This window comes from Solanum pennellii, chromosome 3, assembly GCF_001406875.1.
Source record: "Solanum pennellii chromosome 3, SPENNV200".
Classification (NCBI taxonomy): domain Eukaryota; kingdom Viridiplantae; phylum Streptophyta; class Magnoliopsida; order Solanales; family Solanaceae; genus Solanum; species Solanum pennellii.
The window spans coordinates 67,286,278-67,298,093 of record NC_028639.1 but is presented as its reverse complement, the minus strand read 5'-3'; the positions used below and the strand labels follow the sequence as shown (position 1 = coordinate 67,298,093).

Below are 11,816 nucleotides of genomic sequence, written 5' to 3'. Positions count from 1 at the left end.
ATATATATATATATCAGTTAGATAATTATACATTATACATATGTATTTGTGTATTTTGGCGAATTATAGACATACAAACGTGACTAATTATACAAACTCGAAGTCAGTTCACGTAATTAATGTATAATGTTAGTCGTGAGTGGTAATTATAACAAATTATAACTATCATGAGTAATAAAGTAGTATAAGTTTGCATAACCGCATAATTTTCCCAAATTTAATTAAGTTTTTAACTTCATCATTTTCTCAAGCTCAATACTTAATTTTAGCCAAACTATTACAATCTTAAGTTCAAATACTTCAAAATTAATTACTTTAGTCTTTACCTATCATATCTCACATAGAATAGTTACACTTTCTTTTAATTGAATCACTTTGTCTGTGTAATGATAACTCTAATATTCTTTAATTAAAAAATTACTTACATACACATCATTAGTTTATTTATTTTCTATTATTTCCTTCTTCTTTAAAATATTACTAAAATTCATTTTTTTATTCCTTAAACCCAACTCCCAAAACATAACCTCCCATCCTTAACCCACGTTTCTTTCTCCAATATATCACTCCTGAAATCGCGCCATATTTTCTTTCTCGTGATTTTATCATTTTAGTTTTGAATTTTAATCTTATTTCTCTCTCCAGACAAAGAATTTATCATTCCTTCTAGATATTTTTCTATTTTGTTACTTTTGCTCATAGTTGATAGTTTTTTTAAAAAAATTCAAAGTTCTGATATATTTATGGAGGATCCTCCTTCATTCAGTTTAGGTATTACCCAGATAATGTCATCCGACACTAATCGTTTGTGAACACACAGACGTAGGTTTGATTGAGAATAGATCGAAAAAATTGCATGATCCCCTAGTTATAGTCAATGATGAGAAGGAAGGATGTGCTTTCTTCTTCAAAAGCAAAGATTGGAAAACCCCTAAAAAAGGGGTAGAAAAAATTATCATCCCCAATTTTTCGTTCGAATCTACTCGAGGCAATGAGTTTCGATCTGTTGTTGTGTTCTTTTGTTGCTCAATATTTGAATCAATTGTTAATCTTTAATCAAGTGTTAATTTGAATCTTTTTTCTGTGTAGTTAAAAATTGTCAAAATTAACAATTTCATCTTGTATCCAATTATTTGTGTACAAATTTACTTCCCTTATCCCATTTTAAACTTTCATGCTCATTAAAAAGTGTAGTAATAATTTACCACTATAACATAAAAGTAAAATTATTTGAATTATCATGTAGATTTTGTATATTCTTCAAAGTGAAAAATAATTATAATTTAAATTGAATACTTAAAGTGACAATTTTCATTTTTTTTAAAAAAAAAGATTTAGAAAAATTGTTTAATTTGAATAGAAATAGTAACTTGTCAATAAATATATTTTTAGATGTTATATTATATTAGAAAATTAATTGCATATAATAAAGACTAATGAATGATACAATAGAAATAATACTAAAATAATCAAAAAGTGAAATAGAGAACTACTATTCATTTCTCTGTAAATGGAGATAGGGAATAATATATAGGGGGGTTGAAGAGTCCATCTCTATTTTGCTCTCTAAATATAGAGAACAGAGAGTAAAATAGATGTGGGTTGGAGATGATCTAAAAAAGAAAATATGTTAGAAGAAAATTAACAAAGAAATTAAAAACTTTGAGGTGTGAAAAATACTATTTTTCAAGAGTTACTGTTTGTATATTATTTTAGTGATCACAAATGATTCTATATCAGGATACAACAAAGCCAAAACATATATGCAATTGAATTGCTACTTTTATGAATGCTTTGTATTTATATGAATTTTCATAATAGTCATGTTCTTTCCTGATTCATGAATATAGATGACTTTTCTATAATAATTATGTTCTTTCATTAGCAGAGATGAATTTTAATTTTATAGAGTCATGTTCTTTCATAAACAAATAATTTTTCTTGCAAAAGACACTTAAAATTGGAACAATCACAACTTTTAGTTGCTCCCCTTCTCGAAAAGACAACTTTTGTTACTTCCTAGCTATCTAAACATACAAAAGTTTTCATTTAAAATTTAAATATTAAATAAATAACTTGTTCAAAATAAATTACGAAAAAATAAAATTTTAAATTTAATTAAAACAAAATACTACGAAGTTACAATTAAAATTTATAAAAGTTAATTATTACCTTATATAGGCATGACTTTCAGAATGTAGTAAAAAAAATTTTCTAAAATTTGGATTAAATAACGGTAAAACTATAACTACATTTTAGAACATTGAGTTAAACTACATAGAATTTATTATGTATCAATAAAATTTTGAAAACAAAAATCAAGGTGTTATATTATAACAAATGACTAAAATTTTATGATTTTGTAATGAATTAAAGAGATTAAGTTGCAAAACATTAAAAAAAAATAGGATAACATGTAAAGTATATGGACAATTTTAAAAAATGTCAAATAAATTATTATCTAGTAACACAAATAACTCCAATAATAATAATAATGAATTATATATATTAATTGTTTGGATCGCAAATTGTGTATTTCATAATGTAACAAATTCCTCACAATATTTTATTCATATTTACTCCATATAACTATTTTTATAACTATATTTCAGATTGTCAATCTCATTGCAATTAACGATTCCTTTTAATTTTTTTGTCCTCTTTTCTTGGTTAAGTTGCTAGGGAAATAATAAGTAATAAAAAGGTATAAATAACAAGTCACTTAACCTTAATCATGTACAAGTCTATGTCATGATATAGTAATAACTAATAGCACATGAATGATTATGAAATGATGGAAGCAAAAAATAATAGTATGATACATGAGTTAAGTTTTATGATTTTGTAGTTTATGTTATTTTTTTTCTCCTAGCTTTGCTTTTGCAGGAGTTCTTCTGTGTTGACAAATGAATTATAGTGGATGCAGCATACTTGAATATAGACAAACTATCAGGCCACTTGTTGCTTTCGGATGAGGAAAAAGTGGTATTGCATCTATGTGGAACCCAGAGAATTATCTTTAGATACCGATTTTTAAGTAATCGCCCAGATTTACACATGTATATCGATTGATTTAATTAATAGAAAATTGAAATTGAACTTGCTGTGAATTGAACTTGCTGATTGCAGTGTGCAGAAGAATAGGAGAAAAAAAATTGCACTTATCATAAGCAAAATTGAAATTGAACGGGAGAAGAAGAGAAGAAGGAAAAAAGAAATTGCACTTAATAAAAGCAAAATTGAAATGCAAGCAAAATTGAGAATAAAATGTAAGCAAATTGAGATTGAAATGTAAGCAAAATTGAAATGTAAGCAAAATTGAGAAACTTGAGAAGAGAGAGGAGCAAAAAAATTGCACTTAGCACAAAATCGCAGTTCAACTGAGGAGCAAAGCTGGAGAAATGCAGTGGAGTGAGAAGAGAGGTTATGTAAAGTGAAAGTGAAAGCACCTTCTTCACGTTGTTTGAATTGCATCTTTTTGTTTTTATAAATATTAGGAGTAGATTTTTCCGTGTTAAACTAATTTTATATGGTTTGATATTTTAAATTTTATTTTTTATTAGAGTGCGTAAGTCAATTGAGTTGAAGGAATTCAAAATTTTAGAACGATGACGTTGAGTGATAATAATTGAGTTCTGAAGTTAATACTTGTACATACAAAATGAATTTGTTAATACAACTTCACAGTTGAATTGAAGGAATTGAATTTTTTATGGGTTCAAAATTTTAGAACGATGATGTTGAGTAATAATAATTGAGTTCTGAAGTTAATACTTGTACATACAAAATGAATTTATTAACACAACTTCACAGTTTGAGTAAAAATTATTGGGTTCGATTGAACCGGTATGACTGTGTTTGAGTTTCTATCTCCCCGTAAGTCGGTAGCTATAATTTTGATTGACATCAATTTTTCATAAAGTTTTCAGTAATATCTCTTTAATATCGCATCAAGGATATAACCCGATGATCATTAAAATGGTTAAATTGTTCGATCTCAATTTCTAAACTGAACGGAAGTGATTTTTTTCAACTTATGTGTGCGTAAGATGGCGCGGAGACAAAATATCTCTTTTAGTTACCTTGTATTTAAAAAATATACAAAAATATTTGAGGAAAGCCGTCACCAGTTTGTAAGAGTATTTTGGAATAGGGGATTTTTTTATTCCATTCAACTTTTAATTTAACATTTTTTTGTATATATATATATTTTACTTTTATATTCTACTAATGAAATTGTGGGACTTACAGAGAATTCAAACTTGTCCAGTCCTTCTCTCACTGGAGAGTCCAAAATAGCCTGCCAGAAAGTCCAAAATTGCTGATTTCTTCACTAATTTCTCAGAGTTATAATTTATGAGATTTTAAAATGCTGGTAAGTTATCTACTTTTTGCCCTAATCATTTACAAATTTGATGGTATCTGTTCATGTGTATTAATCACTATTCACAAAATTACTATTTGTTTTATGCATATTTGGCTTTTTGTCTGAAAATTCGTCCATTTTTAAGTTTGGCTGGTAATTGATGTGCTTTAGCTTCTTTTTTTTTTTTCACTTGTTGCTGTATCTGCTAAGTCTGTTGATTTTCCAGTTTTTGGGCAGTATCCTAGATGCAAGAGGCACTGATATCTACTACTTGCTCAACTTCAATTTGTAAATTGTTCCAGTTGCAAAACATGATTCTTTACGAAAGGAAGATTGTTTAGGAAGAAAAGGTGAAGGAGAATATACAATATCTAGTGAGGTAGTGTAGTAGAACGACCCACCTCCTAATGTAGTATATGAACCGTGCTAACAATCTCGACTGATTGACCCAAATGAAACCTAATAATATGAAACAGAAATGAGATGCTTTGCTAGTGTTGTTAGCTGAACCTCTTTCTCCATCTGTTCTATTTTACGTTATACACTCCTCTTTGTAATTTGTCTAAGAAAAAAAAGCCAAAATTATTTATTTAGAGATAATTTAACTTTAAACTTTGCATCTTATAGCTATACAATTGTGTTCAACTTGTTATAAACTACAAGCTTCAAAAGTCTTTTTTCCCCTAACAATCAATGCATACTAGACTACTGCTACTGGATTTTAGTCTCCACCTCCCCCTTGATCTAACTTCTTCCATCCGTTTGGTGAAGAGTCTCTATTCAAAGAAGGACAAGCTTCTTCACATAGTAAGAGTAATGATGGAAAAATTTGGTTACTAGGAGTTAGATGGCTTGGCCTGAATGTATCTACCGTATCGGGTCGACTGATGTTTGCATCTTGCATCTTTTCGGCAAGTCTCGACTCTTGTGTTAAGATCAGTTGGTAGAGACCTTAATATAGTTTTATAGTTGGAGATCTCAGAGAATTTAGATGATCAAATCTACTGTTGCAAAGGCAGAAGTAGCTAGCTACCTGTGAAAATTGTGACTAGATAACATAACCAAGAGATGTTTTGAGAACAAGAGTATTAAATATCTGTTTGCATTTGCCATGGTTGACGCACCAGCATACTTCTTGGAGTCTTACCGCCCTGTGAGGAAGGGCGATCTCTTTGTAGTCAGAGGTGGCATGCGAAGTGTTGAATTTAAAGTGGTTGAGACGGAGCCTGGAGAATACTGTGTTGTTGCACCTGATACAGAGATCTTTTGTGAGGGAGAACCAATCAAGCGTGAAGAGGAGGAGAGACTAAATGAAGTTGGATATGATGATGTTGGGGGTATGAGGAAGCAAATGGCTCAGATTCGTGAGCTGGTTGACTCCCTCTAAGGCATCCGCAGTTGTTCAAGTCGATTGGTGTGAAACCACCAAAAGGTATTCTTCTCTATGGTCCTCCCGGATCGGGGAAAACCCTGATAGGAAGAGCTGTGGCAAATGAGACTGGTGCCTTTTTCTTTTTGATTAATGGGCCTGAAATTATGTCCAAATTGGCCGGGGAGAGGCATTTGAGGAAGCCGAAAAGAGTGCGCCATCTATTATATTTATTGATGAGTTAGACTCGATTGCTCCAAAGAGAGAAAAGACACATGGTGAAGTTGAGCGGTGAATAGTTTCCCAACTTCTGACATTAATGGATGGACTCAAGTCTCGATCACATGTGATTGTCATGGGGGCTACCAACAGACCAAACAGTATTGATCCTGCTCTCAGGAGATTTGGAAGATTTGATCGGGAGATTGACATTGGCGTACCAGATGAAATAGGGAGGCTGAAGATCCTACATATTCATACTAAAAACATGAAAGCTCGATGATAATGTGAGCTGCTTTCTGCTTGTCCTTGTTGCTTCCTATGTTTACCTAGTTTTCCAATTATGAGCAGTTTCATCAATTTTTTGTTGATGCTGTCACAGGTTGATCTAGAGAGGGTTGCAAGAGACACAAATGGTTATGTCGGAGCTGATCTTGCTGCTTTGTGCACTGAGGCTGCACTGCAGTGTATCAGGGAGAAAATGGATGTTATTGACTTGGAGGATGAGACCATTGATGCTGAAGTGTTGAATTCAATGGCTGTGACTAATGAGCATTTTCAAACTGCTCTGGGTGCTTCAAATCCATCAGCACTGCGAGAAACGGTGAGTTTTATTTTATCCTAATTGAAGCATTCCTTCTAGTAGGAGTTAACTGTTTGTTGTTTTTCAAAGTATATCTTTCCTTTTGGTGTATTTCTCAGTGACTGTATCTCCCAGTTTTCAGGTAGTGGAGGTTCCCAATACATCTTGGAGGTCTCCAGCATACCTTAATGTTGATGAATACAACATAGGTGATAGATTTTGTTTTGGACTGTTCCTTCATACTTTTGATGTAATTATGTAGGTGCACACGTACTCCTTTTGTTTATAATACCTGTTAACCTTTTCAAAAAAAAAAATGTGTCACAGAACTTAATGAACCTATGCAGTTTATGAATAGCATCTTTCTCTGTTTCACTGTGTATAATACATTTATGTGGACTTAAAGCAGTTTGTGCTATTAGTGTGATTATCATACGTGATATGACTGCATTAGTTTTTCTTGGTTAGATAATCTTTTGAATTGTTGAAATCAGTGAAAAGTCAGTTAGACTAGCATCTTGTTTCTTGAACATTTTGGGGGTTATATTTACTTCAGATTATGCGTAAGTCAGGTTTTTCAGATTGAAGTGCTTTTATCTTTATTTTCTTAACACTGACACAGATGTTGATTATCATGATGTTCCAGGTACTTCTATTAGATCAATTGAAGAGCAGCAACTATTCATCCAATTCATTGGCCAGCTATCTATAGCAAAAATCAAGGTCAGATTCTTTCTTTTCAGCCCTCATGCTCCTCCTCCTTTTCCTTCTTCTCGTTCGTTGTTCTGCTTTTTTCTCACCACAATCTACTGGATTATATATCTTCGTCATGTGATATTGTTTTTGCTATTTTTATCAAAATTTGTGCTATTGTTGTTTGTACAATTTTGGGACTGTTGTTGAATTTAGTGATCACTGGGAATTTGATTCAGCTGAATTAATCTTATTTGAATAGTGTTACATGCTCTGTATCATTTTTTCCCATTCTTGTGGAATCCATATCAATGTTTTCTTCTCATCTCTTTATTTCTTTTCCATTATTAGAGTATATTAGCCATCAATCAATACATGCTCTTTATTTAGACTACTAATATTTAACCACATGTCGCTAAGTTCTGTTTTTATCGTTTTAATCCATATATCTAGTAAATAATGCATAGGCAATATTTAATCTAATGTTGAACATATATATATATATCTAGATATATAATAACATAAAAGCGAGTACAAAGAAAAAACTTCAAAATAACGATGTTAATGGGATAACGTTGTCGACAAAACTGCTGACATGTGCTATTCTGAATAGCTCAGGGTTCAGCAAAGAAGTTGGGGCATTAATAATGCTAGCTGTTGCTAAAACAGCGTCCAGGGTCTCCGTCGGCCTCTTCTGTTTCAAGAATCACAACTTTCTCTGATATATCATCGGAATGATAATCCACAAATTTCGTATCATCGGAATGATAATCCACAAATTTCGTAAAATCCTTTTTTGGGGTCATTGCATATGACATTTTCACCACTCCTTCCGCACTGCACAATCAGTTTCCCCTGTAATGCAGTTTGCATCATATTCAAACGGACTCTACACCGACAATGTTGTTTGTGTGCAAGATTGTCAAATTTTTCCTCTCTAAAATCAAAGTAGGCACAAGTATCTATGCCGTAAAGAAACCCGTCAACGTAAATATGTCTCGCATGATTCATAAAACAATCTATCGGAATACTGATTGATCTCCATGAATTGGTCCCTAGAGTTAGAATCATATGCTTCATTATTCTTGGGGAATTTGGTATCCTAATAATATGGAGCAACTTGTATTTTTCAGTTACCTTATCAAATCCCAAATACAATCTAGGATCCATTGAATTCTTCCTCACCCCTTCCACAGACACAGGTAAAGCCTTAAACTCCCTCGTGCTCACATTGAACAAATAAACTTGACTATCTTTAGAGCTATACAGACAGACAAGGCCATTGCAGTGATTTGAGCATATAAACATATCTTCAAAATAAAAACGTCTTGTGAATTCTAAAGAATATCTTTCTAATCGTCTTTGCTTCTTTTTCTTTTTTGAACTATACGGTTTACATGGATATAGTTCAAACAAAAGACGGGTACATCCTTGAGAACGGGCTAGCTGCAATTTGGAAAAGTTGGGATGTTCTATCCAAGTGTTCCAAGCTTTACAAACACATTTGAATCGCACGATAGATTTCACTGGAAGCCATGATATAATCTCTAATGTTATGTCTTCATTCTTCTCCATGATTATGGAGAAAAAGAGATCATGAAGAAAAAGAGAGTCCTAGAACTATTTATATAGAATTTGACAAATTTACAAGTATTGTTGGATTACTATTCTATAATTTATTATTTTCCATAAAAAAGTTTGAACCTAACCTAAATCAAAAAGGAACTAAAAGACTCGAATATATTACAACTCATACTCCTAAAAACAAGGGTAAATATTAAAAAAAAGTTATTACCGAAGTCACATGGAAACATTTGAATATACAAAACTAAGTAGAATTCCTACAAAGAAACGTTACTGTGTAATAAACTGGAAAAATAGTGAAATTAAAAACAATAGTTGCTTTTGTATGGTAAGTTTTCCAACTTTAATATTCTATAAGACAAATTTAAAAATTGAGACCATAAAATTTAAATAATTATATACCATATATTTTAATTTAAGATCATAAATTTAAAAATATCTTTTATTTTTAAAATTTCAAACAAGTTAAAGAAAAAATTAAATCGAAACGGAGGAACTACTAATTAGCAGTTTAGCATCTTTTATAATTAAGATTAAATGTGAAACTTAAGTTTTCATACATAATAAAGAATAAATCTCAATTATCAATATTGAAGTAACAATAAATTTAACAAACGCATTTAATATTTTCTAATTTTTTTCATTATAAATGCACTTTAGTCATATGAGTCTAAAGAGCATGTATTGATTGCTAATACATTCAATAAAATATTATTTTTATGCATTCTACCAATCAAACATTAGTAACCTAAAGTTAAAATTTTATAAAAATTTATAAAGGGAAACTTATATAAATATACTACAAATAAAAAATATTTACTATTTATAGGAATAATATATTTTTTTTCATTCAATCACCTTTAATACATTTATAATACATTTTTAATTCATATTACAAAAAATAATTTATTATTCACATATAAGACAAGTTTTATTGATGAATAATATATTTATCTCACGTTTTAATACACTTATAATTCAATGTGTCAACTTCTTACTAAACATGTATAAAATATTTTATAAAATTATAAAATAGTTATAATACATGTTATTGCATACTTAATTCACTTTTAATGCATATTTTACAGATTTAATATAATATTACTATAAATAATAATAAATAAAAAATATCCATAAAATCAGTAATTATTTATTAAAAAAAATCTATCCAAATAATTTTTCCAATCATAAATATATTAAACAAAATTTAATAAGTCACAAAAATTGGCAATGGAGAGTTTGGGCTTTACAGTGCATATCATGTAGGTTGGGACCAATGATGAGCTCGGTACAGTCCACAGTCTCTTAGGATGTGGATTGTGGACCAACAATTCTTCTCTACCAAGACCAAACTTTAGAGAAAAAGAATAATCAACGATACACAACTTAAGATCTCATAATCTCTAAAAAGAAAAAGTTATTATTTAATTTTTTTAAATAAAAAGTTCCATTGAATACATTTTCATTCCCTCTCCAACACATTCCTACCCTTTTTGGATATATTTATCCTTCTCGGGTACATCTCTCCCATTAAGTAATGTATCATTTACAATGTATCGATCAATTAAATAATATATTTGAAATAGGATAAAATGTAATTGACCCGTAAATATATATAATTTCTGTAAAACGTCCCAAAAAATAAAACCTCAAAAGCTTGAGAATTTCTACTTTCGTGAGATTAAAAAAGAAATAGGAACTTCAAATTACAATGAATAGTACGTAGAAATTTTATGGTAGAATTATAACAACATTGAATTAAAAATTGATATATTTCTTTCTTTTGAACTTGATTTGATGTATTTGTTGAAAAATTATGAAGTATTTTATGTGTCAATGGATTTCAAAAGGCATGTGTAATCAATTGAGCATTTGAACATTATTAAGAGAGAAGTACTGAAAACACTTTAAAACTCGAGTTATTAGTTTCATTCTTGATAATCTTAAAATACCTTTTTACTTGACTAAAAAAACTTAAATGCAGCCTCTATCCGTAACATGAGTGAATTCTTTCGAAAGGTTCATGCTCCTACCTACAAAAGTTTAGAACCACTTATTATAACACGTGGTGGATTAAATTGTATCTTTAGTTACTCATATAGAGTTTCACATTTGAGACATGTTTTCACATTCTTATGGTATCAATGTTTTCTTCTTTCATGGTAGACATAGATTCAAAATAAAGACTGTAATTGAATAATGTTGTCCACAAAACTGATAACAAATGTTATCTAATATAGATAAGGGGGCAACAATGAAGTAATAATTCACTAATTTTGTAAAAATCTTGTTAATATCAAATTGACATCGAAGAGTTTGCTCTACTAAGTTTTACCTAAATCAAAGAGGAATTGAAAGACATGAATATATTAGAACTCATACTCCTAAAAAATTTTGTCACATGGAAACTTTTGAATGGACAAAACTAAAAAGAAAAGTAACTATCTTAACAAACTTGAAAAATAGTGAAACAAAAAACAATACACTTTTAGTAAACAATTTTTTTTTTTAAAAAAAATACTAATATTCTATATGACAAGTTAAAAAATTGAGACCGTAACATTTAAATAACGGTACATATTTAAAAATCTCTTTTTGTATTTTTAAAATTTCAAACTAAGTTAAATTAAAAATTAATTAGAATTGAGGAACTACTAATTAGCACGTTTAGCGCCCCTGAGGTATACTCGTAATGGCTGGTTCAAACATGACACAATTTTAGTATAAATTATTTGATAGCATATAAAGATTATACATATAAAAATTAACTATGAGATAATATGGATATTATTTTGTGAAAAATTAATTATGCAAAATTTAACCATAGAATAATTCACAGGTAAATACTTTCATTATAACTATCTAAAACATTTCAAATTGATATAAGTGTGTCTTTAATTTTAAAATGCACTTTTAGGCACCTTTTAAAGGAATGGATTTATAAAGTTGGGATATTTAATTACGGAGCCTAGAGGTCCCCGTAAATTAAGTTGTCTATAGAT

At 29.8% G+C, this 11,816-nt stretch overlaps 1 pseudogene; it reads left to right on the top strand.

Annotated features, from left to right (window-relative positions):
* Positions 1-4,161: 4,161 nt before the first annotated feature.
* LOC107012612 lies at positions 4,162-7,555 on the top strand (annotated as a pseudogene).
* Positions 7,556-11,816: the final 4,261 nt, after the last annotated feature.